This window comes from Anser cygnoides, chromosome Z, assembly GCF_040182565.1.
Source record: "Anser cygnoides isolate HZ-2024a breed goose chromosome Z, Taihu_goose_T2T_genome, whole genome shotgun sequence".
Taxonomy (NCBI): domain Eukaryota; kingdom Metazoa; phylum Chordata; class Aves; order Anseriformes; family Anatidae; genus Anser; species Anser cygnoides.
In genome coordinates this window covers 55,512,419-55,536,082 of record NC_089912.1, presented here as the reverse complement: position 1 = coordinate 55,536,082, position 23,664 = coordinate 55,512,419, and the positions used below count along the sequence as shown (strand labels likewise).

The 23,664-nt window shown below is 37.3% G+C and overlaps 1 long non-coding RNA gene across 1 annotated transcript in view; it reads left to right on the top strand.

Annotated features, from left to right (window-relative positions):
* The first annotated feature begins 248 nt into the window (after positions 1–248).
* The window catches only part of LOC106037299 (uncharacterized), a 68,591-nt gene continuing 45,175 nt past the window's right edge, over positions 249–23,664 (top strand). Inside the window, exon 1 of the long non-coding RNA XR_007160174.2 lies at positions 249–594. This is a non-coding gene — a long non-coding RNA (uncharacterized lncRNA). The remainder of the gene's footprint in view (positions 595–23,664) is intronic.

The window sequence follows — 23,664 nt, the reverse complement described above, 5'->3', positions numbered from 1 at the left end:
TCAGGTTTAGCAAAGATTTGGTTGTTGGGTTTTTGTTTTTGTTTTTCTATTTTTCTCTCTCTCTCCCCTTCTATTTTAAGGAAAACTGCTTTCATCTTTGTGGAATGTAGTTAGCAGCTCTGTTTACTTCAAAAGTAATCACTTCTTGATTCAAACTGCTTCACCAGTAAATAGAATATCTTAGGACATTAATTATATGAGAGAGAAGTCTGTGTGAAGGAGCTGTTACAATTCATTACTGTACAAGAACTACCCAGAGAAGAGAGAAAATGTAAGGATAGAGATAATTGTTATTGCCTTAGCTTCTTATAGTATTGGGATAGATGGATTGGAAATGGGTTATCTTTTTCCCTTATAATAAAGTGAGTACATACACACAGCACAAACAGGAAAGTTAGAGAGTAGCTAAACAGCATTACATCAGCAGAGCTGCAGACTGTCTGCTGGGAACTCAGAAGGGAAAGGCAATTGCAGGTGTGATATTGTGCTCGGGGATTAACCTGTTAGCAGCTGGTTTTCTCCAAAAGCAAGAAAATAAATCACATGATTTCATAGCTGGAGAATAAAACTGAAGGAAGCTATTCCAAATTTCAGGTAGCTATTCAAACATTTCCTTCCCCCCCTCCCCCCTCCCCTTTTAAATTTTGTATTTTTATGCAATGCTTTACCTCTCTGTTCATTCATGTGTTCGAGTGTAAGGAATGGGATATTACTTCCCCCTTTATAAGTAGGTGTGGATGGCTGGATTAATATGTGACAATGACTTCATTGTTCATTGTTCAGCACTGAAAGATCAGTATTTATGTAAGGTCTTTTCACGAAACATTTTCAAATATCAACAAATGTCTGTTATTTAGAGCACTACTTTTAGACAGGACAGAATAATAAAATAATTGTACTGTTTATATAAGTTTTGCTAATAGAATCAGTGTGGTTCATAAGTTTGTGTGAATTAGCAAGTGTAAAAGAAAGAGGAGAGGAGAGATCATGTCTGATGTATTTAATTATTTTGAAGAACGTTTTTCATAGAAAATACTGAGTTAAAATTAAAAATAAACCTTTCCTTCCCAAATCCCAAATAAAATTATTTTGAAAACTACTGGAGGGGAAGGGAAATTACAGCTTAAAACAAGTTTTTCAGTTTCAAAATGCAAACTTTCATCTTCTCCCCCTCCCACCCCCCCTGCTGTTCTGGGAAAAATAAAAATAATTAAAATAAAATAAAATAAAATAAATAAAATAAAATAAAACAATAAACCAAAAAGAATATATATTAAAACAAAAATGCCATGATCTACTTTTCATAAAGCTTCTAGGGAAAATATTTTATTCACCAAAATACCAAAAGCTATGCTTGTAAATCATGTAACTATATATGTACAACCAGGCATACTCTCTTTCTCCAGCATGTTTTGGACTGTAGCACTTAGACTGCTAAAGAATTTGATAATGTCTCTTCACCTGACAAATGTACTTCCACATTCAATGTCTTGTACCTTATTCCAATGAATTTGCAGATCAGAATGAAGTATACTCCAATTACCCTGCTCAGTAGTTGTTTTTTGTTTGTTTATTATGGTAATGATAATTTAAAAAAAAAAAAAAAAAAAAGGGTGCTCCATGTCATAGAATCCTCATTTGTAAACCCATTCATATTTAAAGAACAATGTTTCATTCCAAAGCTGATCAACGATTTTCACTTAGGTTCTACCCTCCCATTTAGGCCAATATTTAGAACATGCTTCTACACTGAAGTATTCCCACTGGAAAACTTGCAAGTCTAAAAGTGTGCAGTTTATTTCAGTTTAACTAGGCCATAACAATGCCCTCAAATGGATACATATCTGTAATCTCTAGCTGTTCATCAGTGCTGTGTTTTCAAACTGAGAGCTGAATTCTCTAAGTTGTCTAGTTTTGTTTCAATGTGGCATGTCTTTAAGCCCTTTTCAGTCAGAGCAGGAACTGATCCAAAATTTTATCCCGTAACCATGAAATAGTCTGTGAAAACCCTGCAGCTATTTCTGAATAAATAAATCTTGGTGACCAGATGAAATAATTTAGATGGATTTTCAGGTTTCTCTGGAAGGAACAGAACAGTGGACAGCGATCTACTATGATGTGGGCAAGATCAAGGTTGGAAAATGGCATCACATTCAAAAATGCCAGCACATTGAGGAAGGTGATCCTGCCCCTCTACTCTGCCCTGGTGAGGCCTCCTGAAGTACTGTGTCCAGTTCTGGGCTCCCCGGTTACTAGTACATGGAGCTCCTGGAGCAAGTCCAGCAGAGGGCTATGAAGATGATTAGGGGACTGGAGCATCTCTCCTATGAGGAGAGGATGAGAGAGCTGGGCCTGTTTAGCTTGGAGAAGAGAAGGCTGAGAGGGGATCTTATCAATGTATTCAGATATCTGAAGGGAGGGTGTAAGGGGAAGGGGATGTACTCTTTTCAGTGATGCTCAGTGACAAGACAAGAGGCAATGGGAACAAACTGAAACATGGCAAGTTACGACTGAATATAAGGAAACATCTCTTTACTGTAAGGGTGACAGAGCACTGGAACAGGCTGCCCAGAGAGGTTGTGGAGTCTCCTTCTTTGGAGATATTCAAAATACCCATTGGGACACAATCCCATGCAATGCGCACTAGCTGACCCTGCTTGGCAGGGGGGTTGGACTAGATGATCTCCAGAGGTCTCTTCCAATCTCAACCATTCTGTGATTCTGTGTAATGCTGGCAGACACAGGTGTTTCAAACATGAGTGGTGATGATAGCAACAATTCATGGTTATAGAACTTGCATGAAGTTTAAATAGCCAACGGTTCCTAGTGCATCCCCTGCCAGTGCTCTGGACTACATGAACAAGACACCAAAGGGTTTGCTGGGAGTGTGGATTTGTGTTGGGTTCAGAGTCGCTGCATTTGGGGAATGAGTATTGAGATGGTACTTGGATGCAAAATATATTCCTTCCAGATAATGTTCTTTGGCTAAAGTTCATTATTTTTTCTTGGTTATGTACACATTGTCATATTCTATTTGGCATTTTCTAGTTCTGCCTGCCCTTTATGATGTTATTGTAATTCGATTTTCAGTAAATACTACCCAGGTTGGCCTGTTATTACCTGTACTCATAACTTCTTAGGTCTCTGGACTCGTTTTTTCAGATATTGAGTTCATTGTACTGACATTGTCCACTTCTCCTTCCGTATTTTATATCCCTATACCTTCTTGGCAGTAAAATGAGATTCCCAGGACTTTTCTTCTGTTGTCATACTTCACTTTAGCTTAATTTTTCACATTCTTATCCAGTTTCTTTTTTTTTTTTTCCCCATGAGTTCTACAAATTACCTGGTAGAAAACATGGGGTGCTTTTCCCTTCCCACTTAGTATCTATCAATCTTATTCCCATCTCTTTAAGTATGTCTGAAGTAAATGCCAATTTTTTCTGACTTTTCAGGGAGGTTTACTGTTTTCCCTTGGTAACCGGCATATGATCGTCTTTTGACTGGCCTGAAAATGCCCCAGTGCATTGCAGCCTCCTGCAGTGCTGACTGAACCAGGTACATCCTGCGTTTCAGAGATTTCAAAGAAAAGTTAATGGTTGATGGTAACACAGCAGGAGTGGCAAAGGAACTGTGAACCTTTCTATAAATACTGAGGCAAAGACACAGACAAACAATTGAAGCAGTAACAGCATTGGAAACAAAAAGGTTCTTTAACAGAACCAGAGTTAGCCATTATTTCTACATGTTTTGTATTTCAGCCCTCTGCACCCTACATATCAAAAGTAAGATGACCCCATCACAGAGATGAAAAGGAGAGTTTAAGGGCCATTGAACACTGTGATGTTTCCCACTGTATCAGAATTACATAGAACCTGTGCTAAATAATATGATGTTGGTTTGCTGTAAAAATTCACAGTATTTGTGTGCTAGCTACATTTCTCGCTGCCATTTTCTTTAGGTGCTTATGGTTTAGCAGCCTTTTTGGATTGTGACACTCATTCATGTACAGAGAGGCCCAAGGTGTCTCTACTATGCACCAATGTACCTTATACTCTTTTGCATCGCACTAGACATGGCCCCAAAGCAACTCAGCAGACACAAGCCTTCTCCTAGAATACCTGGGAACTTAATATCCAGAACCAAATATGAACTTCATGGTTGACTGACCATGCACTGAATTAAGCATTTGTATCTAAATGTGATAGATGCTATCTTGGCCAAGATATTGAGGTCTGAACTAGGAAACTACAGTTCCCAATAAATGCAGAAAATACAAAAGATGTTGCAGCTTAAGGAAATAAATAAATAAATAAATTGTTGTGGTTTAACCTGGCCGGCAGCTAAACACCACACAGCCGTTCACTCACCCTCCCCCATCCCTCTCTGGGATGGGGGAGAGAAACGGGAAAGTGAAGCCTGTGAGTTGAAATAAAGACAGTTTATTAAGACAGGAAAATAATAATAACAATAATTAATAATAATAATAATAATAGTACTAATAATAATAATGTGTACGAAACAAGTGATGCACAATGCTCACCACCCGCTGACCGATGCCAAGCCTATCCCCAAGCAGCCGCCCCCCCCCCCCCCCCCCCCCCGGCTAGCCACCCTTATATATTGTTTAGCATGATGCCAGATGGTATGGAATACCACTTTGGCCGGTTGGGGTCAGCTGTCCTGGGTCTGTCCCCTCCCAGCTCCTGCTGCACCCCTAGCCTGCCCGCTGGCAGGACAGAGCGAGAAGCTGAAAAGTTCTTGGCTTGGTGTAAGCACAGCTCTGCAACAATTAAAACATCAGCATGTTATCAGCACTCTTCTCATCCTAATCCAAAACATAGCACCCTACCAGCTACTAGGAGGAAAATTAACTCTGTCCTAACTGAAACCAGGACATAAATTAAATAAAATCTATATTGTGTCTTGTACTACACTACTAAGTGGCAGACATTTCCAAAATTAAAGGCCAGGCTTACCTGCATTTCATCTTGATTTCCTAAGCATTTTAACTTCTGTGTCATATAAAAATCATATTACACTGCATGGCAGAAAATACTGCAGAACTTTTCACTTCAGGAAATCACTGTTGGAAGTATTAACTAGTGCCTGAATGTGACAGAAGATTCTCCAGTTTTCCGCATACAGAGGACAGTGTGAATCTTTGAAGGTGGCTGCAAGGAAAATTTTAAAATTCTTCTAGCAGTATATTCTGAAAGAAGAGCCTAGGACCTTCTGCATCATAAGCACAGAAACAAGAGAAGCAGAACTCATTTGTGAGATGCAGATAGATTTATAAGAGCAGAAAACAGTATTATCATGATCTAGTATAACCACTGATTTTCACTCATTAGCTTGTACAGCAAATACTTATCTGGTGGATGAATTATAGGGTGGGGGGAAATGAAATCTTGATGATGTGACATTAGGTAGTTGTGAGTCCATTATTACTCTAAGTTATTTGAGTTCTGCTGTTACAAATGTGCTGGATACTTCCAGACCCTGAAACCTGTTATACTTCGTTTTCTAGCTTGCAGCAGCCTCTGTGAAAAATTTTCCATATGTATTGACTACAATCAAATCACTTCTTAGTCTTCTCTTTAATAAGCTAGGTAGACAGAGCTGCCTATAAGCCATGTTTAGAAGGCATGACTTATCCTTTTAGCCCTTTTTCTGAACCTTTTCCAATTTTCTTTTCATCTCTATAGCAGAAATAATAACACTCTCCCTATCGCATAAGATCAGGCCGTATTATTTCCTTCTAATTGCTAATCTCTGGGATTATGTTAAAATAGAAACATGAAATAAGTATATTGTTATTGACAAGCATTTAAAAAAGCAAATGTTCTGTTTGCTAGATTTAATTGAGTTAGCTATTTATTTTCCCTCTTAGAGAAACCTACAGTGGGAGAGAAAGACGAAGCTGGGATGATACTGGTGGTGAAAAAACTTTTGTCTGTACGCTCTGGATGCTAACCAAATGTACCCCAACAAGCATCATTGTCTGGACAGTTAAACAGATATGTCTCCTCCCATAGCAGTGCCATTTGCTGTGACGCAGCAGGCACTTTGGGGACTCTTTACAGCCACTGTGCAGGTGTAGGACATTATACGAATGAAGTGAGGACAGTTTGTGTGATGATTGCAGCTGCAACAGTGACAGTCATTGACCCTGGTTTGCTGAGAGTTATTTGCTTTGCATTAATCGGTAAAGCACTTGAACTATTTATTTTTTTCTCCACTTTGCTATCCAGACATTAACACCAGCTTTGGAATGATTGCCAAAATAGGCCATTTCACTTGTCTTTTCCACCTTCTCTCCGGGATGTTATTCTAAGTTAAATATATCTCTTGCTACAAGCCACGCAGAAGGGGCAGTGCCATGGCTCTGCTGCAAGTTTGGGCTAGGAACCAGCTGCAATTTGAAGGATGACAATGACACAGGCATTGGCCAGCACAGCTCTGGCAGTGAACGAGTGCCAGAGATGCCATTTCACTAGGGAAGTGGGAAACAGGAGGGAAATAGACTTTTACCAGTTTAAAGTGTTTCACTCATGGGGAATCCTCCTCCTACACTGGTGCAAAGAGCATTTTTACAAGTATAGCTGTATCTGGACTTGGACAGTCAAATACCATACAATAAAAATACCCAGCTGAGGTATAGTCAGAAAGTCACAAATTGAAACATGAGCTTTTGATTTCACACAAAGTTTGTTCCACTCCTAAGATGAAGCTGGAAGGATCAAGAAAATTTGTAAATTATTAATTTCTTACTAGAGAAGGCCAATACGGTACGTGAAGTTGTAAGGGTCTATAGACAGTGTCTGCTCCTTTAAAGGTATCTGCTTAAGGGCATTTTCCATTGCAACAATGGATATTAAGATATGGAGGCAGTCATGGGAATCAAATCTGGTCAGTTGTACTAACTGATAAGGGAAGAGATGGAATCTGTGAATGCTGATTCAGGCAAGGCTGTCTGATTGAGGATTTCTAGATCAGGATGATAAAAAGAAGAGCAGGGGGAACAAAATACTGAGACACAGACTGAACAAAGCAAAAATGGAGACAATGACAAGAAACAAACCTTGCAGTCATGCTAGTTGATGGGCTTTTTGATGGGCTTGCTTCCAGGAAGATCAGCCTGGACTTTGCAGATGATAAGATGTGAACCAGGAGGCCCAGACCGGGAGGGTGCAGAGAGTACAGAGCTCTGCAACCATGGGGGTGTGCAGGGGCAGGGCAGCAGGAGGATCAAAGGAGGGTACGTGGAAAGGGAGTGGTCAGTATGCTTGTCTGGTCAAGCCCCACACCTGGTCACCACAGTCTGTCCTGTCTTTTTATATTTTTTTTCTCATTAACTCTTTTCTCAAGTCTCTCTCTGCTTATTCACACTCTCCCGTGTGCATGTGTGCTGAAGAACCAGGTGCCAGCTCCTGGTGGACCTGTGTGTGTGCGAGTGAATTTAATGCCAGCTGCTGGAGTTGGGGGGGGGGGGGGGGGGGGGGGGGGGGCCGTTAGGCCATTGGCTGTGGTGCGAGCCCCGGGAAGCAGCGGGGCCCTGCCATCAGCTGCTGGAGGAGTCGGGTCTTCTCCTCCTAGCCCCAGGGTGGGAGCGGTGTGTGTCCCAAACCAGCTGCTGGGGGACCGGTGTGAGGGAGGAGTGAGGGCTCCAGCAGGGCCATGGGTCACAGCCCCTGTGCCTGGGGCTGGCTGCTGGCACTAAAGCCGCTCGCAAAACCCTGTGTGTCCCTGGGGTATGTGCCCAGCTTTGCAACTGTCTGGGCATGCAAAGTGGAGAGCAGTAGCCCCTGGCCTGGGCAGAAACCCTGGGTCCCAGGCACCAGGGTGGGCCCCAGCAGCTGGGCAGGAGCCAGAGCTGGAGTGGCTGGAGGAGGCGACCACGGTCTGTACCACCTTGCCTAGCAGAAATCTCTGGTGCATTCCTGTTGCAGCTGTCTATGAGCTGGTCTGCAGAGACAGTGAATGTATTGTACATTCACCAAACCTACACTTATTTTTTAAAGATCCAGCATCACTTCAGGAGTCTAAACAAGATGGTGGTGAACACCACTGAAACAAACAGACAAACAAACAAAAACTTTAAAATATCTCTTTTATTATTACAGCATATAAAATACTTTAATATTTAAGATACTTTTTTTTTTAATTTTTATTTTTCTTAGGACCTTCAAAAAAAGTTAAGCTTGTCTATTATTACCGTTTTCTTTGATAAATAATGAAAATAATAGTGAAAAAGTAATAAATAGGAGACCTAACATGCACAGAGTTACTTTTCTTATGGAATCTAAGTTATTTTGTATAACTTGGTAAGTTTTTTATCAACATGCAAAAAAAAAAAAAAAAAAAGTAGAAATGTGAAATGATTTCAATGAGGTTATTACCTCACAGCTAGTAACAGAGAAAGGTCTTTCTGGGCTGCTGAGTTCCCGTAAGAACACGTTATGAGTTGTCCTAAGAAGCATCTTGTTTGACTGGAAACTGCCAATATTCCAATATCTTAAATCAACTTCTTAATGATCATTATAATCATCATCATCATCTCTGTATAATGGTGATTTTGTGTGACTTTGTCAAACCCAGGGTTCAATTTCTGGTCATAAACAAGAAGAAAAATAAAGTGCAAACATCCATTTGCAGTAGCCCAATGTGAGAACAGTCTCCTAAGCTAAAGTATTCCTAGATTTAATTTTCTCCTCTGCCTCTCTTCCTCTTTTTCAATTCACTTTTACAGGGAAAAAAAAAAAAAAAAAAAATCCTGAAATCTTGAATAAAGATTTTGTTTTCTGGGTGGAACTGCAGAACTGCTGATATGTTAACTGGGAACAGGAAAAAAAAAAAAAAAAAAAAAGAGAGAGAGAGTGGTACACAACAAACTCTTCACAAGTGCAACATTTAGGTTTCCAGAATTGTTAGTAAAGAAGGAGCACAAAGCACAATTCTGCTAAAATCTCATGCAAATCTTCTAAAAATCTTGGAAGAGCAGTGTGTTAAATTGCTGGCACTGCCATAGTTTCATGCACATCGTGTTTTTCTGCTGAACTGATGTAATAAGAGCAAGAAATGAACTTCACAGGAATGGTATTTCATATCTGCTCTTTTGTATCTTGCAATATCCTTTCTGATCAAGTGCCCTATCTCTGGAGCATGTATTGATTTTCACAGCTGAAATACAATGTCTCAGCATGCTAACCCCCATTCACACACACTTCCCTGTTCCAACACTTTCTGCCTGTCTTATAATTATAAAATGTTAAAGGGACAGCTGTGCATTTTCTCTAAAGTGAAGACATTTCTTAAGAAAAAAAAAAAAAAGAAAAAAAAAATTCAAGATCCTTTGTGCACTCCAGATATTAACACAGCCATTTTGTATCTTTCTAGTGTTATTTTTTTTTCTTTCTAAAAAGGAGGGAGTATTTTGAATTTCTGCTTCCCATCTTTCAGATATTTCAATTCTTGAGCAACTGTGTGGTTGTATGTGAATGTTACCTCCCATGTATTGTTAGGGATGTGAAATAGATAATTTTGTGCAGTGTGAACTATACATATGCCTTCTACTATATGCCATTAAAGAATGACATAAGACATTCGCCTACAGAGAAACAACTTAGTTATGCCCGTAAATGATAGAATTACAGTGTAAACGTGTTACATTTTTTTGAATTAATATGCAGCCTTCTGCCCTGTTTTTGTTTGTTTGTTTTGTTTTGTTTTTTCCTCTTCAAATAAGTCTGTGGCTTTGAGGAATGGTGCACATCTTTCTTAGGCCTATTTATCTCCTATTGATATCCATGTTGTTAATGACAAACTTCAGTGAGAAGGAATTTGATTTTCAGTAGCATCGGTCTTTTACAGTACCAATGCCAGCTGGAAATGTTCAACAATGGATCCATTCAAACAACTCCTCCTAAATACACTGAAAAAAAAAATCTCTTTGTCTAGGTAGTTCATCAAGGATCAATAACTGGGCATCCCCCAGGCTAAGGCTCATTGAATGAAATAGTGGACCTATTTAAACTATGCATATTCAATGATGTTGTGCTTTCACCTGTCCTTTGTACTGGATCATATTCTGCTCCCCATTACAACACTGTAAAGCCAAAGGGACACCATGGACGTCACAACATTTATTCTATTTCTGGGAAAATAAATAAATAAATAAATAAATATTAAGTGACCCAGACTTCATTGTTATAGAGCTAAGGTGGACCTGTGGTACCTAATGGCCTTCCAGAATGTGGAGAGTGCCTAAAATTAATCTTCTGAAAAGCAAGTAATGAAGCGTTAAGGTACATGCCAATCTGACCTTAATTCTTCCCTCCTTGAGCGATGACCCAATACACTCATAATACACAGACTTACACTGTGCCTTTTTGAATAGCAAAGAACTTTCAGGGAACAAGGCATGTGTAGGGGAGGATGTGATATAAAACCTTTTTTCTACTAAGAAAATCTGGTGCTTCTGTGTAAGTACTGAAAATGAGTTCACTCTACTTTCTCTACCCAAAGGTGCACAGACCCCCAAGATGCTTTAACAACTCCTGCTTGTGCTCATGCCTGACATGGTGTGCCTGTATGGCCCTCATGAACACAAGTTCTGTTTCCCTTTTCACTGCTGACCTTCCCTGCAGGAAGGAGAGACATGGATTTTTTGACTATGGCATGACTCAGCAGACCACATCCTTTCAAGTATAGATTTAGCATATTCATGGAGTGTAGGAAAAGCTGGGACTCACAGCTCCCCAGATTACAAAAGCAAATTTGCTTTGCTTGTCCAGTTAGTCTCTCCTCTCTAAATACGGTTTTACAGAATTCAGCTGGAAAACAGATAATTCCTGGGGGCTCTTAAGAGCTCCCAGGAACTGCAATTGTGTTTCAACTGCTTTGGGCCTAACTCTTCTTTTCTTCCTCCTCTTGTCCTAATCCCCTCTGTGGTCTCTCCCTCTAATGTTACAGCAGTGCTCCTGTCTACTTGTAATTTATCCAACCACCTCTATTCTAATATATTCTACATCATAACTGATATAAAGGCAATGTTTCTCAGTCCAAAAATGTAAGTTTCTCCTATTAAGGACTGCATATTAGCAATGCTTGACCTTAAGCACATTTGGGTCCCCTGTTCAGTAAACACGATTACATTATTCTCACTGTCTTTCATCTTCCCTTCTAGTTAAACAGAGCTGGCGCTCAGCTATAATAATTCCCCATGTCGAAAACGAGCAACATGTCCAGCAGCCTTACTCACATATCCGCCTTGAGAATGTGTAATTTATTATCTTTCAGAAATGGTTAGAATCCCTTCTAAATTAGTTCTACAAATTAACAAGACACCTTTCCAACAGCTGTTTTTGTTGTGTTTTATTTTTGTTTTAGAAAAAGAAAGTCTTGAGTCCTGTGAGGCAGACAAGATCAAGGTGGTAAGATGTCCACTTCTAGAGGACTTTAAAAGCAGTTAAGAGAAATGACTATGAGGAATGATTTAGGTAGATGTGACTTGACTTGCTGTGCTCTTTTTCAGTCATATTTGAACTTGCCTATGGGGTGGTTCTTAGATTTTTAGCAAAAAAAGGTTCAAACTTCTAGCTGGTATAAGGTCACCTCAGGGCTTAGGGAAAGCAGAAATTTGTTGAGGAAAACAAACTGCAAGCAACAGTATACTACCCTTGGCTTCCCTGCCTTGTTTCTTCTGCCAGAGTATATGAATGTGATTTGGCATCAACATGCCTCCTAGAACCACCAAATGGTTGCCACCACAAACTATCAGCAACCCTTCTATTTAGTCTTGCTTTGGAGGAATATTTCTGCATATGCTTTTACAGAGAGCTGCAGTCATCCTCCGATAACTTCTCTAATATTTTTTAATCTTCCCAGAAGTAGGAGGAGCCATGCTGTACATGAGATAAATGGAAAATTTGTCAGAAATTGAGCCATCATTTTGAATTTCGAAAATGTCGGGGGGGGGGGGGGAAGAAAAAAAAAGCAACAGTTCTAAAATGATAGGGCTGAAGTACCACATCTAAAACACCAAATATCAGAGTACTGAAATGTTTTCCCAGAGGCAGAGCAAATTTCAGCCTGACAAAGCATATGGACTTTATATAGATGCAAAGTCTGGTAGGAATGCGAGGATGGATAAGGATCTGAGAAGGAGAGGGGCTGTTCAGCCATGTGTTACAGGAAGTTCCACACCAACATGCAAAAGAACTTCTTCACAGTGAGGGTGACAGAGCAGTGGAACAGGCTGCCCAGGGCGGTTGTGGAGTCTCCTTCTCTGGAGATATTCAAAGCCCATCTGGATACCTACCTGGGCAACCTGCTCTAGGGAACTTGCTTTGGCAGGGGGTTTGTACCCAATGATCTCTTGAGGTCCCTTCCAACCCCTACAATTCTGTGATTCTGTGATTCTCTGTCTTCCATGGTGCTGTGTGATGCTTTTAAAAAGAAAGTGGGTTGCAGACATAACTACAGGACATTTTAACGTCCTCTAATGTAACAAGAGTTACAAGTGTAATTTCCTCACAGTTTTATTATTTTTTTATTAAATTTTATTTTCCAGTCGCACATTTTCTTTTCATCAGTTTTTGCAAAACCATATTTGAGCTCCTTTAAATATATTTCGGTGGTCCTGCCTTAAAATGGTGTGAAAATCCTAGTGCTTTGGAATTTGGAGAAACTCCCAGTGCGCTCCAAGTGCATTGCCACCTTGAATAGGGCAGATTTTGAGGAACCAAGACAGGTATTAAAATAGGTAACTTTTAGTACATAACAACTTCAGAAAATAAAGCGAAGCATTAGAAGCCACTGTTCATTTAATGAGTTCTCACACAAGAACTAGAAATACCTCTGAAGTTAGAGAAATATGTACACGAAACATAACTCCTTATTCTCTAGCATTGCTCCTGATTGTTTTTCATTATATATGCCAACTTTACTGATGAAAAAAAAAATCATTTTTATGAACTTCCCATTGCACAATCAATACAAGTCTGTACAAGAGTGCTGGATTCTTCTCTGCCTCATGCATCATCAACAAAATTGTCAGCAGCTAAGCTCTCTTTGCAAGATCCTCATTGCTGGTGATGGCGCAATGACAGAAGAACACGGCTTGATTTTCATATCCCAACTTGCAGCTGTACTACTGGCAGTCAAGGGGAAAAAAAATTGTGTTTTGACATGAATCAGGCACATTTGATCTGAAAGTCTCAGTAAGAGTCTAAAAATGGCATTTTCTAGACACTTTTCAGATACTTTTTTTTTTTTTTTTTTAGTTTTATACTACAGCTTAAGAGAATTCATTCTTAAACTTTTTATGATGGATGATCAAATTGCTAAATATATTTTTTTCCTATTGGCATATTACTATAGGTTTTTTGCTTGCTTGTTTGTTCTTTTTTTATATACTAAGGGAACACTATTCCTAGAGTGAACACCTCTCTTCTCTCTGACATTAATTTCATTGCTTAATATGATTATTCCAAGAAATCAAATAGGAAGTTTATCTCTTTGAAAGTAGCTAGCTTTATATAGACACACACACATATATATAAATACACTGTAAGCATGGAAGTTATTAATTTGCTATAGTAAATAAAAAAATGATATGTTAGGATAAAAGTCAGGAAAAATCCTCTGCCAGCATGTTCATAATCTTATTATTAAACATTCGTGATATGTGATGGAGAATTATCCGTTAATCCAAAATATCCATACAGTGCTTGAAATACCTGCTATCCCCAGATCAGATATATCCTTTCAAAGCAGGTCTTTGTTCTGAATGTAATTCATCAGTTATCACATGTCACAAAGTGTTATGCTGTGTCATTTTACATTGAGACGTGACATGACATGGTGTAATTAAGGTGTAACACAATGCAATAGCTCCTATTACCAAAATAAATAAATAAATAAGTAAAGGGAAAAAAATAAAGGAAAAAGAACTTATCTTCCATATCAGTTCATAAGTCTCAGTTCCAAAGGTGTCTGTGTGGAGAAGAAAATCGTACTGATTAAAACTGAAGAAGGGCCTTAGGAATCTGCAGATCAGAAAAGCATTCATGATTTTATTTTTATTAAAGCATGACTTGAAGATCCAAATTTTAAATCTGGATTCATAGAGCTAAGGAAAGGAATTACCAGTGGGATTTCTTGATTCTTATGAGAAAAACTGATGTACCATTGCCATTCATTATTAATATGGTTCTACAGGGACACAGCACTATAAGGTGCATTGGTTTGGTCCAGAGAGGAAAGATAAAATAAACAAATTTCATTGTTCCCTACAGTAAAAGAGCTTATAGGCTAAAGACACAACTATGGATTGTATTTCCTTTGTCTTTGACGTTTATTAATCTTTGAAGGGGTGGATTTTCACCCAGTGTCTAATGTATTTCCAGTTTAACAGATACTTTAACAGTTCATTATACTTCAGGGAGAGAGTAGAGCATTTTCAACGAAAGACCAATATTGGCACAAGAACAAATGGATATAAACAGTCCATGAATAAATTTAGTCTTGAAATTAGGAGGTTTTTTACCATCAGAGTGGAGTTCTGGAACAGCCCTTCAATAGGAGTAGTGAGATCAAACAACATAACTAGTTTAAAAATAGAGCTTGATAAATTTATAAATGAGATCATATGCCATGCTTGCCTACAAGAGGAGGCGGCTTGATTTTAATGGTCCAGGAAGAACCTTCTAGTCTTAGAAACATAATTTTCTAAGAAATAGTGGTTAAATTTGCAGTGGAGAACTCCCAAGTGTTCAGCTTGTAGCGAGTCATGCAGAGATGCAAATTTTCTGATTTCAAATTTGAAGATATTGCTCCAATCACCATTAGTGACGTTGTCAGATTAAGGAGAAATTTCTTTACTTTTTCTAACAGGGATATGTGACTTTGAATCTTCATCTGGAGTTCTGTCATGCAAGTGGGCTTCAGAATAACAAATTTTATCAGGTTCTAGGATGTTGTTTTTTTATTATTTTGAGAATTTTTTTTTTTTTGTTATAACAGGGATTGTTAAAATTAGTTGCAGTACTATTAGGTCTTCAAATATAGTAATTTAGATAAGATAACCTGAGACCTTTAAAGTCTTTTACAGGAAAGATAAATAAGGCATAGTGATAACTTTAAGTTACTGTGGCATATATGATTTCATTTCTTTGTTCCTCTTTTTTTTTTTTTTTTCAGATTGAAAACCTGAGCAGATTTATTTATTTATTTATTTTTCATTTGAAACACCATCCTGTGGAAATTATATTGACTGAGGAATTGGAGGATGTGGGTTTCATTCTCAACTCTGTTACATACTTGTTCTATTTTGAATAATAACTTCATCCCACTTTTCCAGATTTTTATATCCAGGATTTGAACTGTTTGGATAATGGCATTTTTTCACAATTTATTTAATAGGTACCTTGTATTGTACCTGCTACAGTTGGAAATAGGAGAAAAAGTCTGAGTAACTGCTGTTGGTATGATAGAGATCGTTGTAATGGTAGCGTGGAGTAGTTTAATGAAATCAAATGTCATAAAAAAGTTATGACCGTTCAGCAGAGACATAACAAATGCATGCATGTGTTTACTTCATTTTTCCTTACAAAGACTTAAACAGACTCTATAATGTGGTTTAAACTAATTCACTTTTAATACATATTTCCAATGAACAATGATTAATTCTTGCATTTCAGGTGATAAAAAATAGCTCCTAAATGACATTAGCTCTGTCACTTGGGATCATTAGAAATGCAGTGTATCTCCAATGACCAGCAGAAGAAAAATGTGGAAAATGTGGAATTTATAGTTAGCTTAAGCCAAATGGAGCTGTATTGTTAAGAAGTTTGATCTATAACATGGGGTTATTTTTGAAAAAGCTCTCTGCTTGTTTTCCTTTCTTTATTATTTTTTTTCTTCACAATTTTGTTGTGTGCCAGTTCCAAAGACCTTTAAAAATTGTATAGCAAGTCTAAAATATTATTCCAGAGGAAAAAATAAAAATAAAAATCAGAACATCTTTGAGGTATATATGGCACTTTTTTATCATGATGCCTGATGAACAGATGAAGTTTTTTTAAGTCTTTTTTTTCCCCTTTATCACTTTCTGTATGACCTCAGTTAGAAAATACACTAGCAGCTGTAACTGAGAAAGACTCTGAGAGACCAAAATATCCTGATACCATTTTGATAGCACAGTTTTCTCTCTGCTCTTATGGAAGGACGATCTGATGGCTAACCTGGAGACTGCTGTATCACAGATTCCTTATGTCCATCAGTTACACATTATTCATTCCAAATAATTGTCCAAATAAACTGGACAATCTGTGGTGGATTTGGGCAGGTTCTCTTGTGTATAAAATCAAAACAAAGACAAGTGATGTAGAATTAGACTTCGCCATATCTAGTCAAGCAAAAGTATCATTCATCTAAGACTTCATGACTTCTCATTGAAGGTATGACAGTGGGCTAAATCATTTGGTTTCATATTTACCCAGATCTGACAAAATTATTGTGCATTTGGCTTCGATTTTTCTTGTTATTTTTAATATTTACTTCCAGATCTGAAATATGGGGATGTGAGCACTTCTTTACTTGGTAGGAACTTTTCAGCTTAAGTACATTAGCACTTATGAGATACTCAAATATTGTGAGAACACAGAATGCACTGTAGTTAGGGTTTCAGCTCAGTGAGATCTCATCTATCTCCGTCAGCTACACCACTGTCACTTGCCTTTGGCAACCCTCCTTAGACTACTGGCATGTAACATCCTTATTACAGCCATGGAAATAGAAAGGCCTTTCCAAGTGAGAAGAGCAAAACCACAGCATAGTGCTGCTGCTGTGACTTCAGAGTTTGGCTGGATATAGAAGCTACTGCAGAAGTCCTGTTCTCTGAGCTGCTTGTGTTACGATACGGTGAATTCCCTATTTTTTGTCAGAAAACAGAAAACAGACGTTTTTAGTTTGCACTGTAGTGTGACTTTTTTTTTTTTTTTCTGGTCCCCTTCTTTTTCCTTCAAATATAGAAGACTTAGTTCTACAAGCAGTTTCACATTGCAACTAAGAAGAGGAGGATGGACTTCTGACTAAAGAGCAGCAAAAGGAAGATATATTTATTTTTGTCTCCTAAATCCTGGCTAAGGGCCCATAATAGATCTTTATTTTTCTGGAAACAGTAAACCTTGCCATATTCAATATGTCTCTTTTGTTTTCACTGTGTCCCCCCAGCAAGAGATGTAGGAACACAGAAGCCAGTCTTCACATTATGGTTTCTTTTATAGCTTCTAAATGGTTAATAAATGATTAATAGAGGTTTTGATAAATGGTTAGAGTGGGTTTGGGAGTCTAAAAGGTCAATAGTTGGCTCATAGCTATCTATAACACATTTCACTTGTGTCCCTCTAGCCATCCATAACACAGATTTCTTATGTCTGTAGCTTCTAGCAATCATGTTTTAGTTCTTTGTAAACTGTTTTATAGGTGGGGGCCCTAGTATAAAGTATGACAGGGAATTGGATACGGTTTGCTGAAGTGCCTCAGGCCAAGTTCAAGGGGGCCTCTCTCTATGGTGCCTAAATATTTTTGATCATTACAGTCTGCAGGACTTCTGAGCTCTTTGAGTAACATTTATTGATTTGGGATTCAAATATTATTTTTTTTCCTTCTTTTCTTTTCTTCTTTTCTTTTCTTTTCTTTTCTTTTCTTTTCTTTTCTTTTCTTTTCTTTTCTTTTTCTTTTCTTTTCTTTTCTTTTCTTTTCTTTTCTTTTCTTTTCTTTTCTTTTCTTTTCTTTTCTTTCCTTTCCTTTCCTTTCCTTTCCTTTCCTTTCCTTTCCTTTCCTTTCCTTTCCTTTCCTTTCCTTTCCTTTCCTTTCCTTTCCTTTCCTTTCCTTTCCTTTCCTTTCCTTTCCTTTCCTTTCCTTTCCTTTCCTTTCCTTTCCTTTCCTTTCCTTTCCTTTCCTTTCCTTTCCTTTCCTTTCCTTTCCTTTCCTTTCCTTTCCTTTCCTTTCCTTTCCTTTCCTTTCCTTTCCTTTCCTTTCCTTTCCTTTCCTTTCCTTTCCTTTCCTTTCCTTTCCTTTCCTTCTTTCCTTTCCTTTCCTTTCCTTTCCTTTCCTTTCCTTTCCTTTCCTTTCCTTTCCTTTCCTTTCCTTTCCTTTCTTTCCTTTCCTTTCCTTTCCTTTCCTTTCCTTTCCTTTCCTTTCCTTTCCTTTCCTTTCCTTTCCTTTCCTTTCCTTTCCTTTCCTTTCCTTTCCTTTCCTTTCCTTTCCTTTCCTTTCCTTTCCTTTCCTTTCCTTTCCTTTCCTTTCCTTTCCTTTCCTTTCCTTTCCTTTCCTTTCCTTTCCTTTCCTTTCCTTTCCTTTCCTTTCCTTTCCTTTCCTTTCTTTTCTTTTCTTTCTTTTCTTTTCTTTTCTTTTCTTTTCTTTTCTTTTCTTTTCTTTTCTTTTCTTTTCTTTTCTTTTCTTTTCTTTTCTTTTCTTTTCTTTCTTTCTTTTCTTTCTTTTCTTTTCTTTTCTTTTCTTTTCTTTTCTTTTTCTTTTCTTTTCTTTTCTTTTCTTTTCTTTTCTTTTCTTTTCTTTTCTTTTCTTTTCTTTTCTTTTCTTTTCTTTTCTTTTCTTTTCTTTTCTTTTCTTTTCTTTTCTTTTCTTTTCTTTTCTTTTCTTTTCTTTCTTTCTTTTCTTTTCTTTTCTTTTCTTTCTTTCTTTCTTTTCTTTCTTTTCTTTCTTTTCTTTCTTTTCTTTTCTTTTCTTTTCTTTTCTTTTCTTTTCTTTTCTTTTCTTTTCTTTTCTTTTCTTTTTCTTTTCTTTTCTTTTCTTTTCTTTTCTTTTCTTTTCTTTTCTTTTCTTTTCTTTTCTTTCTTTCTTTTCTTTTCTTTTCTTTTCTTTTCTTTTCTTTTCTTTTCTTTTCTTTTCTTTTCTTTTCTTTTCTTTTCTTTTCTTTTCTTTTCTTTTCTTTTCTTTTCTTTTCTTTTCTCTGAGAATTATGGAGGCAGTTAGAGGCTTAGTTCTTATTGGCACTATAGTAGCACTATAGGTGTATTGCAACTGAGATCAGAAAGATTTGTCTGAATATATCAAGTACAACTAAATGCTTTTGAAAATCATACTCAGTGGACAAGATTTTCAGAGTGGCCTGCTTACTAAAAAGAGATTCACTCAGGGGTCCCAACATGAGTGGCTTTTTTTGTTTGTTTTATTTTTTTTTGTTGTTTTTTTTTGTGTTTTCTTGTTTTGTTTTGTTTTGTTTCCCTAGGAATGAGACACTGTGGGGGCCTGGCTCTGGTGCCATCACAATAAAGAAAATAAAGAAAAGCTGGGGGAAGGTATTTTTTTTTCCTTTTTATTCTCTTCAGTCAGAGCTTTCGTATTTGATAACAAATTTTCTTACTCATCCACCATACCCAACCCGTAGCCCAGACATCCTCAGACATTGCACAGGAGGAACAATATCTACTCAGAAAGATTAATGAATGATAGCTTTCTTTCCCATTCACAGAAACTATTTCATCTTCACATGGCAGTGCTTTAAGCATTTTTTTTTTTCCCCAGTGATTTTATTCACCTCTGTAAGAATAATTTTTGGTTTTCTTTGGGGTTTCTTAAGATTATGTTGCCTCTCTCAACTTTGTGTTGACTTTCTTCTTTGTAAGACAGAATCACAGAATGGTTGAAGTTGGAAGGTACCTCTGGAGGTCATCTGGTCCAATTCACCTGCTCAAGTAGGGACACCTAGAGCAGATTGCCCAGGAATGTGTCCAGATGGCTTTTGAAGATCTCAGCTCCGGGAAACCTGTTCCAGTGCTCAGCCTCCCACACAGTAAAGCTTCCTGATGTTCAGAGGGAACCTCCTGTTCATGACCATTATCTCTCGTTTTGTCACTGGGCACCACTGAAAAGTGCCTGGCTCCATCCTCCTTGCATTCTCTAGGCAAAGACCTGTAAGCAAAGCCCTAAAATTTAAAATAACGTATACAGTCACAGAATTGTGTATGCTTACAGGGAGGAGGTCCTCAAATGCAAACTCCCGCTCAGAGCTGATCCAGTCAGAGCAGGTTTCTCAGGCTTGTTCCAGCTGACCCCTTAAACTCTCAAGGGTGGAGATCCCACAGCTCCTCTGAGCCCCTGATCCAGCATTTTCCACTTTCAGATGATGATGGTGATTATAATAATAACCTTGTATTTAAGTAGAGTTTCCTGTGTTGTAACCTGTGTTGCTTTTTTCCTTCTTTTGTACACTCCTTGGAAGAGTCTTGCCCTGTCCTATATTTCCTTCCCATTAGCTGTTTCATAATGTTCTCCATTGAAGAACTGAATAAATCTACCTCTTTCATTCATGAGAGAGGTGGCCCCCTGCCCACCTTGATCTTTTTCCCTGGAATTGCTCCCATCTTTCAATGTCTTTCTTGTCCAGAGACACCAAAGCTGGACACGGTAATACTCCCAATACAGTCTCAGGTGGGTCAAATATGGAGGAATTTACATTTCCCATGAACTGATTATGTTGTTGCCTATGCAGCCCAGGGTGACTGTCATCACTTTGATCCAAGGACACATTACTGGCCATGTTCAACTTGTCAGGACTCCTCAGTCTTTTCTGCAGAGATTATACTGCAGAAAAATTATGCCCAGTTTATACCCAGCTGGCCCTCAGCCTCTGCTGTTGTATGATGTCTGTCAGTCTGATGCAAACGAGGTGAAAAAAAGCTTCAGCAATGGATGTTTCAATATTTATTTTATTTCTCTACCATTTACAATTTGAGAAATTAAAATCTGTACATCTATGTACTATGGCCCCTATCACAACAGCTTATCTTTTCACATGTATTTTTTTTCCAGCTCCACTATAAAAACTGCAATCCTATTCATTGTTTATTCTTCTTGAAATCATAACAAGTACATTCAGGAGAGAAAGAGGGAGTTGTACCCATAAAATAAAAAAACTCTTAAAAAAATCTAAAAACCAAAACAAACAAAAACAAGAAACATCCTTTTCTAGGGGCAAAAGAATTTCACACTGCTCACAGACATAGAGTTTATTTTTCTCTTCTACACAAAGAAATATAGATGGGTTTATTTATTTTTAAAGTGTGAAAGATCACTTGCTACGGTTTTCTTTTTCTACATTTTAAGAGGGAAGAAATATCACCTTGGGAAAAAAATGAAGAAATAAATAAAATTAATATAGCCTTATACTCCATGATCTTCCTCTGTCTGTAGCAAAAAAAAAATATATACTAAGAGAGTTTGAAGGTTAAAAAAATATCAGTTAGAGAGCTTCAGTGCTGGAGCTACTGTACAATAGGGTTAGGGTTAGTTAGCTGCTCAATATCTAAAGCCAACTGAAAGGTATCTGAGCTATAAAGGTAACTGAGGGTTATTACTGCAAGTACACAAAAGTAACTTAGCTAATGTGGAAGAATTGCACTATATTCATAAGAGTCAGTCTTGTCAGCTGTATCTGAAACTATTTTGGATCTTACTAGATTTAAAATTAAGAGTATAATCATAAAAAAAAAAAAGTAAAATCATTTCTGTGATTTTGGAGCACCTTTCAGAGTGTGTCGGACCATTTCCTGAAATTGCTTGCCATAATATTATTATCCTACCATGTGATTTTTCCTCAGAGCAAAAATATGGACTGATATTATTCAGGCATTCAGATTCTCCAAAATGGAAAATTCTTTCTTCAGCACATTTAACAATTGGATCAATAGTTAATATTGCTAATCCTACTTTTTCTTCTTTGTTTTAGACAGAGTTTTGACAGTGACAAGTAATATTTCTCTAAACTGTCATGGGGTTAATGGAAAGTTATTGTACTATATATGTTTTAAAAAATATGGGGAAGTTCTTGTGACACTGTAATCCAATGGAGTTTTGAGACTTAATTTCAGTACTTGGTCCTTTAAAAAACATTAAAGAGTTGAATAATGGAAGAGAGATTATGGTTATTAAATATGCAGAGGATACCAAGCAGGGAGGATCTGCAAGCACTTTAGAGGACAGGATTAGACTGTAAAATGATCTTGACAAATTGGAGAAATGGTCTGGAAAAATATGATGCAGTTTTAAAAGGACTTATGCATTTAAAAAGAACTAACTGCACAAATACGAGATGAAGAACCAGTGACCAGCACAATTTCTGAATAAAGCAGATCTGATGCTTTTTGTGAGTCACATTGACTCAACAGTTTCAGATTGAAAAGAATAAATAAATAAATAAATAAATAAAAGCAAAAGGAAAAAAAAACTTAGATAATGAAACATATGCAAAATGTCACATGCAAGATATTTCTATTTTTCTTATTATTGTACACTTTACACCTGAAGTACAACAGCTGGTTTGAGGTCCCACATTTGAAGAATGTGAAAATGAAAGATATTTATGGGTCAGTTTCCGAAAGAGAAGAAAGTAAGGAGACTTTCCAAATGTCTAGAGAATATGAGCTAAGAGGAGAAAAAAAAAAATTGTTTATTATATCAAGAAAGTGAAGAAACACACTTTGAATATATAAAGGAAAAGTTGCAAAGGGAAAACCTACTTTCTGTGTTCGGTACAAGCAACATAATGCACCATGAAGGATTTTACTCAGAAGTTAGAAGAGTCATTGTAATGATAAGAACATAAAATTTCTTAACTAGATTTCCCAGAGAAGATTGGAGATTTTTCTCAGTTCAAGTTTGTAAGTGCTAAGCTAAACAGATATCTTTCAGGTATAACACTGCAGTGGTTGATCCTATTTTCAAACAGAGGGAAGGACTATCTGCCCCTCTGAGGATCCTTTTAAGCATTATCATCAATGATCTTATCAATTAGTTCATTATCTAATAAAAGAATACCAATAGCAGAAAACTGGTACCAAAATGATTTTCTCAGAGTGAGAAGTATTGGTTCTTAAATTAGCTTTATAATTTACTACAATTTATGATCAACAAGAAAATGAGAACTTAACTTTTGAAAGTCTACTCCTAGGAAAGCGCTTTGTTCCCTATGGATGGAGACAATTAAAGGAGCTCTTGATTTTCTTCTTGTACTCTATTTCTACAAAATGTCTTTCAGGTACAATGACGATCTCACTATCAATCAGATTTTCTTTTATTTCCTGTAGCAGCATCATTGCAGAAAATACTTGGTTTGCTCAACTTTTGCAAGTTTTTGCAAGTTTTGAAGACCTACGTACGTAAGGACTTTGAAAGCAGTGGTGGTTTTGTTTGTCCATTTTTTTCATTAAGAGATTGGGGGACGGGGGAGCACAGTGAAATAGGTAAATGGATATGTGATGTTCATTAAGAGACAAGGACACAAACTGATCTCCTCCTTGTCTCACTTCAAACTGCAGTTGGCTTGATTTCTCACCATGTTTTCGCCACATATTTGGTTTTCATTGATATGTCTCAAACTGATTGAGAATTATTGACTTTCATCATGCGATACACAGATATTCAATAGTCTACCAAATTTTCCTCACTTAGTCAGTAGTCCAGTTTCTCTAGCTGTCCACTGAGTTGATGAAGATATTTTCAGGTATACATTGTTTGATTTAGAGCGTGAACTGATGCCTCCATTGTCCTAATTCAGTATTTTAACTACCAGAATACTTGTTATTCTGGAATTAAATTCTGAGCATTTTCAGCTGAAACCAGTTTACTTCCTACAAA